General features: G+C 44.1%; 1 protein-coding gene across 1 annotated transcript in view; it reads right to left on the bottom strand.

The window, feature by feature from the left end:
• Window positions 1–19169, bottom strand: part of ARHGAP25 (Rho GTPase activating protein 25) — a 624418-nt gene that overhangs the window by 452073 nt on the left and 153176 nt on the right. The window lies entirely within an intron of this gene.

Below are 19169 nucleotides of genomic sequence, written 5' to 3'. Positions count from 1 at the left end.
CTGGGGTCTCCCCCGTGATGAGCCAGTCGTCCAGGTATGGGTACACTGGGATTGCCTCCCTGCGCATGTGTGCCGCCGCCAGTACTTTGGTGAATACCCTTGGAACCAAGGCTATACCGAAGGGCAGCACCTTGAACTGGTATTGCTAACTGTCCACCTTGAAGCGTAAGAACCTTCTGTGCGCTGGGAACATATAAATATGAAAATAGGCATCTTTCATGTCCAATGTTGCCATGTAATCCCCCTTTTGTAGGAGGGGATTACCTCTTGGACAGTAGTCATGCAACATTTTTGGGGCTTGACATACTTGTTTGCAGGGCGTAAATCCAATACTGGGTGCATTGTCAAATCTTTTTTTGGCACAAGGAAGTAAGTTGAATAAACACCCTTGTTTACCTGGTGTCCCGGGATGAGTTCTATGGCATCCTTTGCTAGAAGATTGACGATCTCCTCGAGGAGGATCTTCTAGTGGTCTAAGGAATGTACCTTTTGTCGTGGAGGGTGGTTTCGGGGACGCTCGAGCAGTTCTATGCAGTATCCTGCGGATACTGTGGACAGCACCCATCTGTCTGATGTGATCCCTTCCCAAGCTTGGGTGAAGTTGGTAATGCGTCCCCCTACTGGAGATGCGTGGGAAGGGACCCTGATCTCGGCATCACTGTTTTGCGGGAGGCGTGCCGCCTCTGCTGGGGCTGCCTCTACCCTTACCACGACCCCTCTTGTTTCCCCTGTTGTAACTCTGGGTAGACTGCTGGTTGTTACCCCATGGTGTACTCTGCCCCTGAGAATAGTTGAAGCCTCTTTGTGAATTTTGGCTGCGTGGGCGACGAAAATAGCCATTCTCTCTTTGATTAGGGGGCTTGTTGGTCAACTGTCCCAGGGATTTAAGAGTCTCATACTCATCTTTGGCATTTTTTAATGCGTCCTCTACCGCCTTGCCAAACAGTAGATCAGGCTCCACCAGCTTGTCTATTAAGGATGCTTGTGTCTCGGGTTTAAACCCTGACTGTCTTAACCAAGCATACCTCTTAATAACAGAGCTCTCTGCTATCAGCCTGCCGGCGTTATCCGCGGCATCAAAGGTTGCCTTAAGGATGCAAACGGACCCAGCTCTCCCCACCGACGCAACCTGTGCCAACTGGCTTTTTAAAGGTTCCAGTGTGGAGTCGATGAGTGCTGCAACTTGCTCCCACTGGTGGCAGTTGTAACTAGCCAGCAGAGTGGTGGAGTTGGCAATCCTTGCCTGGTAGGTGGAAGTGGAGGCTACCTTCCTTCCCAACCCGTAGATCTTTTTGCTCTCCTTGTCGCGGGGAGCCTCAGACGATGATAGGGGCGTTCCCGCCCTCTTTCGGGTATTAGTCACTACCAGGGAGTCAGGTTTCAGTTGCCCCCTTATGTACAGCGGGTCTGACTGGGCTTCCCTGAACAACTTTTCAATCCTGGGGTTCACTGCCCTGGTGAGGTTCGGATTGAGAAGGGAAGGATCAATTCTCCTTTGTATAGATTTGAGAATAGGGATGGTGTGGGCAATGGGTCTTTTTTCTCCCACTAGTGCCTCGGCAAAGTCCCTCTCCTCCTGTGCTCCCTGAGTATCTATGCGAAAGTGTTCTGCCGCTCTAGACAAAACCTCATTTAGGAGAGGTTGGTTGTCGACTGGAGAGTCGGTAACCAGAGGTTCCTTGCCTACTGGGGAGTCTACTCTGTAGACTTCTGGGTCATCTTCGTTCTCCTCTTGGTCCTCGTCATCCCCATAGTAGTCCACCCCCATTTGGTCGTCCAACGTTGCCAATTCTGGATCCTCATTTAGTAGTGGATCCTCATTATACTGAGAATATGGCTGTATGTAGAAAGGGTTAGAAGACCGACTTTGCGTTGGTGCCTCAACTCGAGGTTTCTTACCAGGGGGTTGTGGGTCCCTAGACCCTGAGGGAGTAGCCCCATCAGGGGTATAGGAGATGAAGTGATCGAGATCCTTCGTATTGAAGTCTGCTAAGGATGACAATCTAGACATAACTCTGTCTATATCCTCACATGACCATTCTTTAGAGCTGGGGATTACCCTTTCCTGGGAGGGTTTCCCTGCTATATCCTGAGTGGACCTATGGGCTTCTGCAGTGGTCTTGGTTAGTTTAACAGAAGACTGTGAACTGTCTTTATGTATGTGTGGTGCAGATGAAGGCTGAGAATGTTTCTTCTGCTGTTTTTCCCCCTCCCCGTGAGTGGAAGAGTGCTTCCCTGGTCTTTTCACCTTCTCAGAGCTTTTCGACGTCTGGGGTCGAGATTCAGGGGTAGCGTCCCTTTCCTTAGAGTGAGGACGTCGGGACACAGGAGCAGCCGTCGCGCGGTCTGCTGACGCCGACTCCTGGAGTGCGGCCTGGGGATGGTGGTCGGCTTCGTCTTCCGACGATCGTACCTCCATTACTTTAGTGAGCGAGGCACTCTTGGCAACAGTGGATGGTTGCCTGGTGTCATGCGGCGATCTTGACCGAGAACGTCCAGAGGACACCAATTCGGTGGACCGTTCTCTGTGTGCCTCTTTCCGAGAACTCGACACGCACGTCGAGTCTCGGTTGGCCTTTGAGTGTTTAGTGGAAGTGGTGTGAGTAGTGCTCGTGTCGCCGGGTGTGTTCCCCATAGCTGCACTGCCGGACAACCTTCTGAGGTCGGGGACTTGTGCTTGGCTGTCTTTCGACACCATGTTGCCCTCGCCGTCTGATAGTACGGCGTCGCTGCCATCACTGAAGGCGCCCTCCGCTTCCATGGCCTCTCGTTGCCTGGCGTGGTGGTCGAACAGTTCTTTAGAGTCTTAGCCTTAAACCGGCTACACGCTCTGCAGTTTGCCTCATGGTGGTCCCTCGGCAAGCAGAGGTTACAGGTGGCTTGTGGTTGCACTTGGGGCAAAATTGGAAAGGGGTACCCTCCATACGCACCCTGTGGCAGCGGGCTAGTGTGTGTAGGAATATATAAACATATATATATGAGTGTAGAGTATGTACCACCCCCCACTCTCCCTACTTGCAGGGCCGAGGCCAGAGGCCTTCCAAGGCCGGGCCGAGGCCAGAGGCCTTCCGAGGCCCAAAGTCCATCGTGCAGCCCTCAACGGTTGTTTTCTTCTCCGGGCCGACGTCGAGCTTCGAACTTCGGTGACTCGACGTGGGGATGGAAGAAACGGGGAAATATGTTATTTTGCAAAATTCTGGCTAAAGCCAGGGAACTCCTCGGGATGCTTCTGACCAGTATGGCGGAAAAAAACAATCTGAGGGTCCTAGACGCATGAGGGATCATGGGTACAGTGGACTTCACACTAGAGATAGTATTACTGGCACGCCCTGTGTCGACGCCCATTTTCGAGTTTCGAATAACAAACTGTAATACTCCTCAGCTTCCACTAGATGGCGGCCTATGCACAGCATGTGATCTAAGCAGATTCCACAAGCCTCAGAAATATATATATATATATTAAAGAATAGGACAATTAATATTTGATCAATCACAGATCACGCGACGCCACTCCATGGCTCAAATGCTTTTCTTTCCGAATAATCTCTTTTACACAAATTGAAAACGCTGATTGGGTCGGGATAACACAGATTACAAACTCTTTAGCACCACAACATGTACAGCCAAAGCTTTGATGGAGGTTCACTTTTAGTAGCATATAGCACCTTGAAACATGACAAGATCATAAGCTTGACACTCTACTTGATATGCAGTTTACTTTCAATGATATTCACCACTTGCCTATTTTATTTGCAGAAACAATTTCACACGTTCAGAGCTCTGCATGATTGTTATCTCCCTGCGCACTAGGCAATGCGAGCAGTGTTGGAGCACAGCAGATTTTTTAAGAACAAAACACTTTTTAGATCTATCTGGAAACCGCCTTCCTTCATCAGAACGCAATGCACAATCTCTCTACTATCAGGAGTCACTTTCACACTCTCAGTGACTTCCCTTTATTTCATTTTTCAAGATACTTTTCTGCCCCAGAACAGAAACCCTGATATTCAATTTACATTCAGCACCACTGTGCCTTAAGGCAGGGTCTGATGAATGATGAACAGTTGGGAATTTCACAGAAATAGGAGTACCCAATTACTTTGCAGGCTATATTTTTATTCACACTGTAACGAATGTTTTTGAGTTGTAATTTCAACAAAATCACCCCATGTCATTTGGCTATGTGGGAATTAATTCAAGTACTGTTTAGTAAAAATGCTAAGGGTCTACTTTGTGTGACCACCCAATCAATAATGGGAAAACTATTGAATCAAACAGATCCCCACCAGACTTGGTTTTGTTGGACAAGTTTACTTGCATAAATATGTCTGGGTCTGCGCTCAGGAAAAAGGACACCAATGCTCAGGTCATCATTCAGGTACAGGACAAGGACCATTGCAATCCAATATCAGTCCTGGATATTGTCCAGGCTCAATCCCTCTATTTTGCCTCTGCTTGGTCATAGATTCCAGCCTCTTTTTAGTCCTTCCCATGCATCCGCCAGCAATATTGGTCAGCAGTTCCAACTCAGATGAAATCAGGTAGTCCTCTCCCTGACTTCCGTTGTGCGACTCCTTCCAAAGCCATAATCACAACCCCAATTATTAAAATTTGGATGCGCCAGCTTATTGGCTCTTATTTGGGACTGGACTATGATTCTCCATCCCTTAGCCCAGGCCTAGCCCCTTTTCTTCTGATTGGTCTTTTTGTTGACTCAGGCTGGTGACAATCCATCACATTCTTGCAAAGTCAGAGCCCTGCAGAAGTGAAGTTCTCTCTCTAGCCAGATGGGCATAACTCCCCCTTATTAATCATGTGGCCGCCTTTATTGCAGGCTATTTCTCAATGAGTTCAGTGATGGGCCATTATTTAATTGAATTCTGGGGAATTATTCAGAGTTCAACTCATTAAGGGCTTCCTCGCATTTTGATACTGCTATTAACTCTCTCTCATAAAACTCATTAGTCATGCATGAATGCAGGCCCCTTTCAGTCCTTGCAGCTTTAAAAAGATTGTCTTTCAGGTGAGATCAGCAGGGCTCATCCTGGCATATGATGGGTAAAATGGCTTTGAGTATCATGGTTACAGTCAGCTTTAATTATCAGAATTCTGAACTTTACATTATGCAATTTCTTTCTTTAGCCACGAAGCCTGCATAGATATTAGACCTCATATCATATGCATTGTTCTGCTCCACCATGCCAAGTTCATCTTTACATCCTGATATTCTGGCAATTGAGATTCACTGGGAAACAGTTCCTTTCAATCCAGCTGCAATTGTCTTTATTGTTTCCATACTGCTCTCTTTTAGTGAAAGGAGCCTTTCATTTTCATATTGTTAAAAAAGATAGGCTTCTGATCTTAGTTCTGTGTCCTTCACACATCTGGAACACTTCGTGTTAGTCTTCCTTCTTGCAGTTTCTTTAAAAACAGTTTTATACATCTTTAAATTATGTTTCTAAAGTGTTGTTTTAATTTCCATGTTCCTGGTTTCAAGCTGCAGAATGCAGGCATTTTCCACAGTCTCTTTGTTTAATCGAATAAAACAGCATTTCCATGTTTTGAAGTTTGGAAATTAAGTGCTGACCTTTTAGCATGCCAGTCAAAATCGTGCTTTCACATTTCCAATACAGTATTTCTGCATTTTTAGGCCCAGCATAGCCAAATGCAGTTTCGTTTTTGTCTGGGGGCTTCCTTTGACCCTCAGAGGTGGCTGGGAGTACTTGGTGGTGAGGGCCAGAATGAGGGGGCTGAGTTATTTGGAAGAGCTATTTGCTGCACACAAGGGAGAGCTAGCTGTAGTAGCTTCAAGCCTTTATTCACCCCAATGGTGTTGTCTAATGTTACTCTTGTTGACCCTGAGTCCTCAGCAAGCAGGCCTTCCCTGTGATTTGGTGTGAGGTATTATCTATGCAATAGACACCTGTTAAGAGAAGGGGGGCCACACTGGTCTCACTTTGGTCAGTAGTCTCACAGTATCCCTATTCTTTGGGTTGGCTTCTGCCTTGCCAACAATACATCATTACCCTTATCCACTGCAAACTCCCTACCAGCAGTATAAGACTCTCTGCATTCCTAATCTCTGATTTTGTATATACCTTTTAATATAATCCGTTAGTAAACCCCACAGGAGCCCATTCCACATAGCAAGGTTCACATTTGATGCTTTAAACGCCTCAGGTGTTCTAATTGCTCAAGGCTGTGAATAATAACTTTGCAACTTTGTGCAATAGCGTAATTGCAACGTATGTAGCAAAATATAGTTTAACACAGCTACCCCTAACTGGCCCGTTGGCTGGCTGGTTGATAAGGAGCAGAGTCAAAATTAGATAAAATATTACATTAAGAAACCAACCCAGTTCCCACAATAGGACGGTTGCTGCAGAAAACCAGTTTACGTTGTATCAGAGCTTGTTTCAAGAGGTCTACAGCAATCCTCAATAAAACAGAATCTAGTGAGCCACAGCAGCATGTACAGGAAATTAACCAGGTGGTGCTGCACAAAGTGATAGCAGAAACCCAGGAGATCCAGGTGGTGCGGGGTCGAGCAAAGACCTGTTCATACAATCAGGGACTTGTACCATGGGAAATATGCTCTCAAATGTTCAGCTCCTGGACATGTTGCAGGAACCAGCAATCAGAGCAACCTTGGGGTGTACTGGCAACAATGTAACCAGCGGTGCTGCCAGCCTGGATAGAGTGAATGATATAATAAGTATTGGCCCTAACGTGAGAGATGCTACGGAGGACCCTGGGAGTGCATCTGCCACTCTGGTATTGGAGGCGCTGTCTGGGAAGAAGGTGAACACTGTAAATCATTTAGGTGCAGGCATTTCACCGAGCAATGAGCCATTGGATAGATCGCTGTTGGATGCCCCGGAGTTGTCGACTGATTGATTTTAGGAAGAGCAGCATCTGGGCAATTAAGTATCTGACTAGATGATCTCATTAGCTACGTCAGTAACCAGTTAGTTTCTGATAATGTCAGAAGAAATTGACACAGCGGTTGAAGAACAGGATAGTTAGCCTCCCATTGTGGTACAGGGAAATGTACCAATGAGTAAATGGCCTAGCTGGGCTGAAACGAGAGTAAACAAGGGACCTAAAAAAGGGACCCTTGATGTCTTTTACCCCAATTGCAGAATTAAAGGCAGTAATTCAAAATCCACTGATCCATATTTCTGAAGTTCCCAAAGAACCCATAGGGACACTGAAAACAAGCCTATTGACCCAGAGTTCCCCTCCATTCTGGAAGTTTTCTGGGTGCTGCAGTCCCAGCCAAGGAGCTGTTCTGGAGAGTATTTGCAGTCAACAATTACGATGATTGTCTTCACGTTTGTTATATACACATGGCTGCCGGCAGCATCCGACAGGATCGCAATCGGTGACAACATTGGAATCTAGCCAATCTTCAGATAATTTTATGGGCCAATGCATAAGTAAAAGGCGTCTGTTTGAGAAAAAAGAAGCTGTTATTGCTCGCCGTGAGAAAACTCCCAGAAGGAGTATGGGTGGTATAAACAAAGAGCATATTAAGGAATAATCTAAAGCCGAGAATGTCTGCCCTAGCGAAGTCAATACAAAGAAAGGAGTTGCCCACCACAGCACGATGTTGCAAGGTATAATGCATGCAATATGCGATCCGAGAAGGAGCGCCTGCCAAGCTTGTCTCAGAACCCTGAAATAGCAGGTTTATGCCCCTCAGTCACATGGCATTAAAAGCATGTGCACCAATGTGGGTGCAGTGGTGAATAACTCGGCAGATTCTTCACAAAGAGCTCTTAATTTGGAACATCAGGTTGCTGCCGGCCAGGAGCCCCATAAGCCGTCACAGAATTACAAGGACAATACAAAAAGCTCATTGGAAGGATGTAGACAACTAAACCTGATATGCACATTTAAGGATTAATGCATGGCAATAAAAACTCTTACAAGAGATATTTCATAAATGCCTTATGTTCAATTCTTCGGGCCAGTGATATTTCATTTAAGATCTTTTCCTCAATTTGTATACTCTCAGATTGCATGTTCTGTGAGGGGTGTAATCTGATAATTGGTTTCAATAACCCATACATAGAGATATGCGCTATACAATACAGAGACCAAGATTGGCCGGGTATAGAGATCTACCGGAACACCAAGGCCAAGATATGCCACCGCCATAACACCTGGTATGACTCGCTATTGTTTGATGACAGCCCCAACGTTTACATGGAGAAAGAGCCAGGGGCCCCAGGAGGAGAGGATGGGTTCTATAATACACCACCCAAAGAGCTAGAGCATTCATTTAATAATAAAAAATATGCTCTAGAAATGTACAAAGGTGGAAAACGCCCAGTATATGGGTGCATAAGCTCATTTACCCCTGGATGTCTCTAGTTAAGGCTGTAGGAAGTAGGTAAATTGCCCTTATGATGATCTCTTTGAATCTTTTGGGACCTAAAGATAAAGCCATTGATGCAGAGTGGGTCAATTATTTGAAGGCTATGATATTGTAGAGACCTAGGAGGAGAAGGTATATTCTATAAAGGATTTTGTACGTTTTGCTGCAAGTGCTAAATAAACAGGGAAGGGTTGTTTGTGTGGTAGTATTGTAACCTTCGTCAGGAAGTCTCTCCCATTTGTGATTGAAAGAGTCGAGGGTGGAATAGAGCACGTAGTTGCAGTAGTCCTAAAATCAGTTATATGCTAGTGGTAAATGTTTACCGGCCCCACAAAAAGCACATTAAGGGCTGTGATGCTTGGAAGAAGGGATTGGAGGAGCTCCTGGAGCAAACTGCATATACCAATATTATACTGATGGGGGACTTCAATGCGAAACTGTGCTCGACGAATAGTATTGGGAAAGAAAGACTTTTGTTTGAGGAACATTGTGGAATCCCAGTGAGGAATCCACTAAATAATAAGTATGATGCGAGAGGTGTGGCATTGAACCAGCCAATGACTGAGTTCTGTCTTGTGGAATTATGATGTTCAAGTGACATGTCCAACGGGGCATGAGCACTCCAATAATTGATTATTGCTTGGTGGACTGTTATATGTTCTCAATGGTACATAAGCGCACTGACAGTAATCATTTTCAATTTATTTTGGAGATCAAATACCACCACGCAGTTCTTCAGCTGGATGCTGATTTACAAACTGTTTCTCATATAACACTGCAATGGTTGGGACAGGAACAATTGGGCAATATTATCTCATTAGCAAATATTGGTGATATTGTTGATGATTTGAAATGTGCTCAACAAAACAGCGTTGATGCAATACATTGTTATTAAAGCTAGCTAAAGTAATCCTCTGGGAATGTGTGAATGTAGGTAATAGTCACCCCAAGATACCTATGAAAAGGGTTAAGACTGTACAATGGTATGATCAAGAGTCTAGACGAATGAAAAGGGAGATATGTAAAGCAGCCAAGCAGGGTGGACTGAACGCTGCATAGCTACATGCACTTTAAATGTTGCATCGGAAACGGGGAGAGTTTGTTATGAAGCAATGGGAGCAGATGGAGAAGGCTTTGTCATTAAACGATTGCAAGATTTTTTGGAGATTGGTAGCAAGGGGATTTAAACCGCCTAACGAACAAGACAAGGGTGTAATTTCCCCAGATAGATGGGAACGCCATTTCCTAAAAATCCTTTATGACCCTGACAGGGCAGAAAAGGCTACAGAGTTAGATTGTAGAATTAGTGACATTGTTTTCTCCAGGGAAGAAATACTTGCCTGCATCAAGGCTCTCCTGCTCAAGCAATATTTTGCAAGCCTCACAAGTAGGGTTCGGGAAGGGGCTTCAACTATTGGACATTGTTCAATTCTAAATACTCTAATTGAAAAATACTGCTCTGTCCGAGGGGGTCGGTTGTGTGTAGCCTTTCTGAACCTCGAGAAAGCGTTCAATTCTGTCGATAGGGAGGCGATGTGGTGGAAGATGAAGGCCTCATAGGTCCCTTTGGGATTACTACAACTAATAACAAGATGTTACATGAACACTTAAGCAGTAGTTAGGTGTGCAAAGAAAGGAGTTTATCAGTTGAGTTAATTACAAACAGAGGGGCTTAACAAGGATGTTCTGTAGCTCCTCTTTTCTTTATAATATATTTAGCAGATTCTAACCCCATAACTAGTGTGTTTAAAGTATGCCCCTCAGTAAAAGGTCTGTAGGATCCTTACTGTATGCGGATGATATGGCCTTAATTGAGTTCACCCCCAGTGCACTGCAGCAAAGCTTTAATTATGCAGATCATTATTTCAGAAGCTATAATTTAAAGCAAAATATGAATGAAACAAAAATCATGATTTTCGGGAGTTTGTAAAAACAATTATTCATGATTTTTAAATGTTGCGAAAATCGAGGTTGTGGATACTTCCTATTATTTAGGTTAATTGTTTGCAAAAAATGGGAAATGGACAAAACACTTAGATATGGTAGCTGAGAAAGCCCATATATGGATGTGGGGCCTATTAAGATTGTATTATAAGTTTGTAGGTCGCATTTTAAATACATGTTTAAATGTTTACAGAATTAAGGTGGGGCCAGTGCTGTTACGTGACAGCGAGATTTGGGGGTACACAAAATGCTCTAAACTTGCTGTTATACAGAATAAAACCTTTGAAAAGTTAACAGGACTCCCACTAATCACCCCAAACAGTGCTTTACACCTGGAATTGGGGGTTCCAAAATTTGAAACACAGGCAAGTATCAGATTTGGGTCCTTTTTTTAGGAAGACTCAAATGCGAGAGATTCAGAAACCAAATATTCAAAATGCTTTATTGGAAATTGTAAATTCTCCCACACGCATTGGTTACACTTGATATAATGAGGGCTGTAAATTATTCAAGAAGTGGGGATTTGGTGATGTGAATATATTGAAGCAAACGAATTACGCACACTTAAGATCTCTTTTAAAGCAAAGAGCTCTATGTGTTGATCAGGAGGTACATAGGAGCATGGCACGCAGCCTGGGATCGCTGAGGCTGTATGTCGCTCCTAGGGTGGATAGAGCGATAGGAGGTGAAGTGCGTAACATTGTGTCCCCTGATTGTTGAAAAATAGTTTGACCCGCTCAAATGTGCTCCCCTTAAACGCTTGTACTAATTGGGGGAGGGGATAAACAACCAATGCCTGCACCTATTATATGGCTGCCCCATAGAATCAGGGCCATTTTCTATAGATTTGTACCTGCTTTATGGACCTGCGTAAGAAACTGTTGAAACCACATTTCATCCGGAATAATATCAGGCGCTGTGGGGATGCGATGCAGTAGAAAATACATTTTAATAATGCAGACTTTATTTATAACTTGTGAGAATATGTTAGGGTTGCATTAATTTGCTGAGCAAGATGTATGAAATGTTCAGTTTTGTACTGATTTCATGTCGATTTTAAAATGTATCTACATATGGTCGGGGTTACTGTTAAAACATGGTTTTATCAATTAGTGTTGGGTGGTATCTGGGACTGCTTCTGTATTTTATTTTTAATGTGTGTTTTATCAATTGTTAATGGTGAAATCCGAATGTAATCAAATTGAATTGATATTGGGTGTATGTGCTTTGCACACAGTACACAAGGTTGCTCGATGCCCTGGCTGCACCAACTGCTCATGACATGTACAATTCTTAGCAAACAGGGCCCCAGCCACAAACAACACTAAAGTTGTGTTGTCTCTAGTGCCTTCTTTTGTCCTGGAATGCAACCTCATGTACATCATGAGAGTTAACTCCTGGAAACACTTTTTGCTGTATAGTGCACTTTATATTCAATGTATTCGATAAATACAATAAATAAAATGTACACGTTGGGGAGTGGATGGTGTGATTTCAAAAGCAGTGTCAAGTACATCTTGACTGTTGTGTTTTATGGCTTCAGGTGGAGTTTATTTGTACACAAAATAGAAGGTGCAAATAATTAATTTCCACAAAATAACTGATCTATATTGATATTGATAAGGTGGTGTAAACCCTCCTATAACCATGAGGTTATAGGAGGGTTTACACCACCTTATCAATATCAATATCTATATGAGCTATTTTGTGGAAATTAATTATTTGAACATTCTCTTTTGTGTACAAATATTTATGGTCTACCTTTGACCGTGGAGCGAGGTGATATCCAAGGGGGTATTTTGCCTTTACGAAGAGTCTCACATGCATCTTGAAGGCTATGTATGTTCAGACCTCAGATGGAGTCTCACATGCATCTTGAAGGCTATGTATGTTCAGACCTCAGATGGAGTCTCACATGCATCTTGAAGGCTATGTATGCTCAGACCTCAGATGGAGTCTCACATGCATCTTGAAGGCTATGTATGCTCAGACCTCAGATGGAGTCTCACATTCATCCTGAGGTTTGGGGTTTTGTAGCCTCATAAGGTGTCTCATGTGCATCTTCGCAGTTGGGTTTTGTGGTCTCAGATAGAGGCTCACGAGCATCTTGAGGCTCGGGGCATTGTGGCCTCAAGTGGATTTTCACCTACTTCCTGAGGGTTGGGAGTTGTGGCCTCAGGTGGAGCCTTAGGTTCGTCTTGAGGTTGGATGTAGTACCCTCAAATCGGGTCTCATGGACGTTATTCGTGATATTTGTTACAATCTCTTTTGGGAGTCCTGTCCAAAATATGGCCTACAGTGTTGCAGTCTCAGAGATGGGTCATATTTACCGTTGTTAAGGGGTGATGGAGCCTCAGGTGGAGCCTCCCGTATCCCAAGAGGGCTTCAGATACAGTCTCTTGCGGACCACGAAATTTGAGAGGACCCTGAGGTACCTCACGAGGGTTACAGGTAATTGAGGTTTATTTTACTTATTTTTCAAAAGAAACAAAGAAATGCTTTTCAGAACTTCATTGTTGAGGTTGTGTTTAAAGTCGTGTCCAGCAAGTGTTCATATGTTTAAGTCACTGTATCATTTCCTACTCTTTCCTGCAACTAGCCAGACACATGTCGGGCTGCTTCGAATTGTTGATATTTCTAACATCACAAATTCCTTCCTTCCTTCCTTCCTTCCTTCCTTCCTTCCTTCCTTCCTTCCTTCCTTCCTTCCTTCCTTCCTTCCTTCCTTCCTTCCTTCCTTCCTTCCTTCCTTCCTTCCTTCCTTCCTTCCTTCCTTCCTTCCTTCCTTCCTTCCTTCCTTCCTTCCTTCCTTCCTTCGCCAGGGATACTTACACCTTACTGCCAACATGTGCAAACGAAAACCCAGGGGGTAAATTGTGAACCATCTTGTAATGTCCTATGCAGACCTCAGTATATGCAGGGTGCACTGAGGGGGATTGGGCCCTAGCCAATGGTCGGTCAGCACGGGTGACTAACCGTTGCACTGGAGAACCTGGTTAAATAAACAGACACAGCCTTAGTTAATTTTGCAATGCTTGGACAGCTTTGTTTTTATATAACTGCATTGATAAAAACAGGTTATCCATACAACATTAATATCTTTACACCTCTGTGCCCTTAGAGTGGGGCGCTCTCAATATCATGCATGAAATAAATAAATGATTAAGTGGCATCATAATAAATAATTAAATAGCATCAATTCAGTAATATGGGCCGAGGAGTGTTGGAATGATATGATATGGTATTTATAACGAACCTTTACACAAGTGTTTAAAATGGAACATTTCATACATAAATAAATAAGTGGCTAGGTAGCATGAGTTCTTTGACATCTGGCAATAAATAACCATATAGCACCAATTTCCTAACATGGGCAGAGGGGCGTTTGAATGGGTATATTTCCTATATAAATAAATAGCTAGGAAGCATGAGTTCATTGACATCTGATAATAAACAATTAAATAGCATCAATTCAGTACTCTGGGAGGATGGATGTGAGGCGCAAGTTCATTGACATCTAATAATAAACAAATAAATAGCATCAATTCAGTACTCTGGGTGGATGGATGTGAGGCGCAAGTTCATGGACATCTGATAATACATAATTAAATAGCATCAATTCAGTACTGTAAGAATACTGGACTCCTTTTTTCTCTTGTATTAACCTGAGTCCACACCAGTATTTCTAAGCTCCTGCTAGCTGCAGATCACCACAAGACACACAACACATAGGGCACAGACCTACATATACCCAATTGGATTGAACAGGGAAAAATGCCCCCACCACTACTGCTTGAACAGAGGGGTGTGTACACTGTCCAAAAAGGAGCCTACCATGACCCCATGGAAACAGTCTATTTTATAGTGTCAGAGACAGATAGATCACTAACACCCTGACTGCTTTAACACCATTAAGAGCACAGGGCTATGTTACATCATGACACCAGAATTGTATCTGGCCAACCATTCTTCTCCCTCACCACCTGTCCCCCTCCTACCACTTCACTATTTCAACTCGGCAAGGCTCCACCTCAAAGAGAGGCTGTGCACAAATTGGCTAGAGTGCGGCAGAATGAATGGGCCAATCTGGCCGCATATGTTATCTCCTATTCTGTTTCTCCGGCCTCAGGCGCAACCACGCTTTCCCCTGAACAGGGGGAAAGAGGGAGAAAAAAAACCTGGGGAGGAACCCAACAAAAAAAACCCTGGGCCAACACTGGCCTCTGATGACAAACAGTGGATAAAACACAGAAGGGGTACGTAACCACCCACTGTCCCTCTTTTCCCTTCTATGAATCCCCTTTGTCTTTCTACTAAACCCAGTACCCCTGAGGGGCCACCCTAAGTGGGGCTGAGGGGAAATCCCTCAGCCACATGTCATGAGAACCCGACTGCAAGACAGGCCACTCTACGTTCCACGCTGACTGGCGTTGTTCAAATCAGTACAAGAATGTCAGTAAAGACAAGATGAAGGGAAGTACAGCAACACACGCCGTATTATGTACCGTTCCTCCCGCTCACACTTTCCCACTCCTACCTTGAGGCCGTAAACATGTAATATCCTTGTTCCATAGAAGTTTATAGCTGCCTGCAGATTCTTAGCCCTGCAGAACGTTCATGCAGCACGCATCAGCCAGCTGAGCGAGAGCGAGAGAGGGAGAGCGTGGCGGGAGCAAGAAGCGAGGAAAAGGAATGTGGAATGCAGATTGAACCACAACAGCTGCTGGCCCTGGCCGATGGACTCATTGTCTCCTTCCTCCTTATATGTTATAATGTACTTCATATATACATTAAACTTACTCATTTCAGCCCCATAGTATCCTCTTTATTTGTCACCGGACACTTCAAAACACAGCAAGGGAAGAAAGCAGCTAGACTACATCCCTCATAAAGAGGCACCGGCACGTGATACCTACCAGCACCTGCTTAATTTCTCCCACGGCGCTCACAGTTTCCACCCTGGGAAGGGGAGAACAAAGACCTGCCAGGGCAACCGAACGGCCTCTAGGGACGTACCTTCACAGAGACGGCGGCACCGCCCTCCGTGTTCCCTCTCTTCTCCCTCTCCTGTCTCTCCTCTCACCTGAGGATTCCCTCGTGGTTTTATGTCCCCCGGAGACCTTCCACCTGCACTTGCCGGCAGGGAAGCACCAGCCCGACGTGAGGTGAAGTCACCTCACACATACGCCCACTCCCCCTGCTGGTTGAGCGTACCATAATCCACCCTCGCGCTGGACACACAAAAGAGCAGGAAGAATGCCTGCCAAAAAAAACAAGCACGCACACTCCGTCCACTAAACAGAGACCCCAAATAATTACGGGTTTACCCTTCCTTCCTTCCTCCTCTACAGTGACTTTTATGGGAGCCCAATATGGGTGTTTGTTATAATTGCCCTAAGGGGTTGATTTACAAAAGCATTTTTCAGTGGCTGAATCACACTGACAAACGCTAAAAGAAACAGGCCCTAAAAGCCTCACGTCAATGTTTTGGCGTCTTTGAGACCTTGCACATGATCCAAAGGCAGATGTCCCTCGGTGGTGTTCTACAATCACAGAGCTCTTTTGCCCCTTTGGGATTTGACTTTGTAATTTAATGTACTTGGCATGTTTAGAGAGTGATGCAAATTTAAAATGCCTGACTAACAATACCAGACAGTTTCAATAATATAACAAGGAATTCGTGTCAGTCTTAGAGGCTGCTGTGGGGTGCTGCAGTAAAGAACATATGGGGCCTGATTCACAGAGCGTTTTACTATGGGATTGTGCCATTATAAAACGCTTCTTTGAATCAGGCACATAATCGGTGAAAACAATCATACGCACCCCAGCATGTAAGCTGAAGTGAACGTGACATTCACCGATAGAGGCCTGCAGTAGAACAGGGATGTGTTGCTTGGGTGAATATGGGGCATGCCTTTTCCAGTTGTGTATGTGCCAGTAGGCTGGACACTAAAGTCTTGGTGAGCATTTCACAGAAGCTGGCTACTTTAAGAAAGAACATGCGCCTTAAGATAAACATGCAATTTTAAGACAGAGAGCCTCATCACGAGTTGGGCATTAGCCCTTAAATGCGGCAGTAACGCTATTACCGCCACATTTAAGGGTTTGCCAAATCACAAGTTGGGCAGTTTTAGCATCATGAAACCCCCATTGGGTCCAGTGGATGCAATGGGGAATAAGTACCGGTAACGCTATTCGCGTTGGTGGTATCCCGGCGGTATTATCGCTGGGATACTGCCAACCTCCTGGTCAAGGCCCAGAATCTGCAATTTGGGAAAACATAGTAGGATTGTCACTTATAGTAGAAATACTTGTACATTTTAAGTTAACTGGCACCTGTGTGTCAGACTGGTACTATAAGACTGTTGTGGGCACTCTACTGCAAGATAGACAGGTTGGGCATCCTAAGGTGGAATACACACTTCTGAGCAGTATAGGAACTTAAAGGTAGTAACAAAGGAAGGAGGGCACATAAGGAAGGAGAGATCATACAAGACAGGCTGGCTATCTTAAGAGCCTGGCAATCCATGTAAAGTAACTTAAAATTGTAGGGTCATACACCCAAGCCCTCAAAACAAATACATTCTGCCTGCATTCATGTGGCTTTATGTCAGGGTGTGGTCGAGGGACCACACTCAAAAGATGCACAACACAGTATTTTGTAGAATGCTGATAAAAGCCACCTTTCTATGCAGGTTCTTAAATATCCCTATGCTGTCTTTGACAACCATGGTTTTTGGCAAGATTAGCGTGGACGCCTGGCTTGCAGTAAAAGCCATGGGATAGGGTGGCTAATTGCTTCACATTAGGCAAACAAATCAATTGAAAGATGGACCCACCAATAAAATCCTAACACTTAGTTTAGTGTCTGCAAAAGGTCATCCTTATATCCACTCCCATTAAATCTGAACGTCGGTCCTTTCCCATTCATGTTGAAAAATATTGACCTTCTCATCAGAGGTGATGGTGTTCAACTTATCTCTGGTCCCACAGTCTCTGGCCTGAGTTAATAGGTGGTGCCCAACCTCAGTACTTGTAGCCAAGAATATAAGCTTTCTGATTGGCCTTCAACTGTCCCCGACCCCTCACTTTAGTGCAGTTGTTGAACAGTGTTTTTTCACTTTCATAAAGTATGTGTAGCCTTTGCTTTGATTTTCTCACACTTGGACAAAGGTTAATAACTTATATCTTGCTCCAACACCCAAGTTGGCATCAAAATGTAACTGCGTCTATTTGGTGAATATCAAAAGAGCATATTTTGCCCTCACTCTTGTGGGATTGACTAAGGCTAGAGTGGGCGTCTAATAAATTGAAAAAAGTTATGATCACTCAATGAATGCTGCATCACTAATAATCGATAACAATAAAGTACTCAGACTCGTCATTTTGTTTGTTGATGTGGGTTTGGAGACCCATTTTAATATCATTCAATACTCTGCACTTTTAAATCACTCTACATTATGCCGCTATCTCATGAGACACACAAACACTTTTGATAGAAAGACACATTTTCTTACCACCTTCTTCCCAAGAAGCTGCATTTCTCACTGGAAAATGGACACGTTGTGTTCCTGCGGTCATGATATGCGAGCATGCGACGGTGCTCTTTTGCTGCAAGCTATAAGCATTGATTGCAACCACATTACTATCCTAGCAATAGTGGTGTTCTGCTGTATGCCTGGTGCTTCGCTTAATGACAAGGGCCTCCTTGATAGTGAATGTTCTGTATGAAATTTACAATAAATGCAAAAAACAGAGCTCCTGATGCTGGTGGGAACAAAAATCCCAACTTGTAGGGTTCACAGTCGTGTAGACCTTTGCACAAACATAAAATACCGGAGCACCGACTATGCTTGAAGATTGGCTGCATTCATTTAACATTTTATTCCACTCCAGAAATTCTGTATGATTGACGGGGACCCCTTGACAAACGGTTTGTTTGTTTGTTTTATTATTATTTATAATGCGCGCCAGACCCGAAGGTATCAGGGCGCAGAAAGAAACAAGAATATTTTCAGATTAGGTTACAGGGCTGTAAGTATATACAACAAGGATAAAGTCAACAAGTTCAGTACAGTGAAGAGGTCAAGAACATTTAGATATTATATACAGGCTGCAATATGGCCGACATAACTAGCAGAATTTTGCGAAAGACCTTTAGAAAATATATACAGGAGGAGATAGGGGCAAACTATCAGGCAGTGTATTGCGAAAAGCGACATTATACACAATGCAGGATACTAGGGTAGAACCGGCGGGGGCGCCCTGTGTTTTAGCTGTCATTTTCTTTATTCCAGTTGATGATGTTGTGTTTGAAATGTGGGTATGTTTGGTCTGCTCTCAGGGCAGGGGGTAGGGAGTTCCATAGCTGAGCGGCTTTAACTGGGAAGTGCCGCCCTCCCGCTTTGGTGAGTTTAAAACTAGGTACCATCAGGAAATTAGAGTTGGCAGTTCTTGTTGGCCGGTTGGATGATTGTCTATTAAATATTTCTATAAAATAGCCTGGGGCAGTGTTATTTAGGCACTTGTGCGTAAGTGAGGCCGTTTTTAGCAAGATTTTATCGTTGGTGGTGAGCCATTATTGATTCTCACTGTCTCTGAAATATGTTCTTTTATTGCTATACCCAGCGCTGGTCTAAGAGCATTGTTTTGGAGAATCTGAATTGTATTAATTATATACTGGTAAGTTCCCAGGTATAGGGAGTTGCAGTAGTCCAGTTTTGATAGAATTAGGGCTCTGGCCAAGGTGATGCAACTGTACGTGGAAAGGAGTGGAAAGGAATGTCTTGGCAGTTCTAATTAGCTTACAGGTGTAAGCAGTGGCGGAGGCCATACAGTTGAC

The sequence above is a fragment of the Ambystoma mexicanum genome, chromosome 10, assembly GCF_040938575.1.
Source record: "Ambystoma mexicanum isolate Mex_15411 chromosome 10, UKY_AmexF1_1, whole genome shotgun sequence".
Lineage (NCBI taxonomy): Eukaryota > Metazoa > Chordata > Amphibia > Caudata > Ambystomatidae > Ambystoma > Ambystoma mexicanum.
The sequence above is the reverse complement of the archived record's forward strand: the minus strand, read 5'-3'. Positions and strand labels throughout refer to the sequence as shown.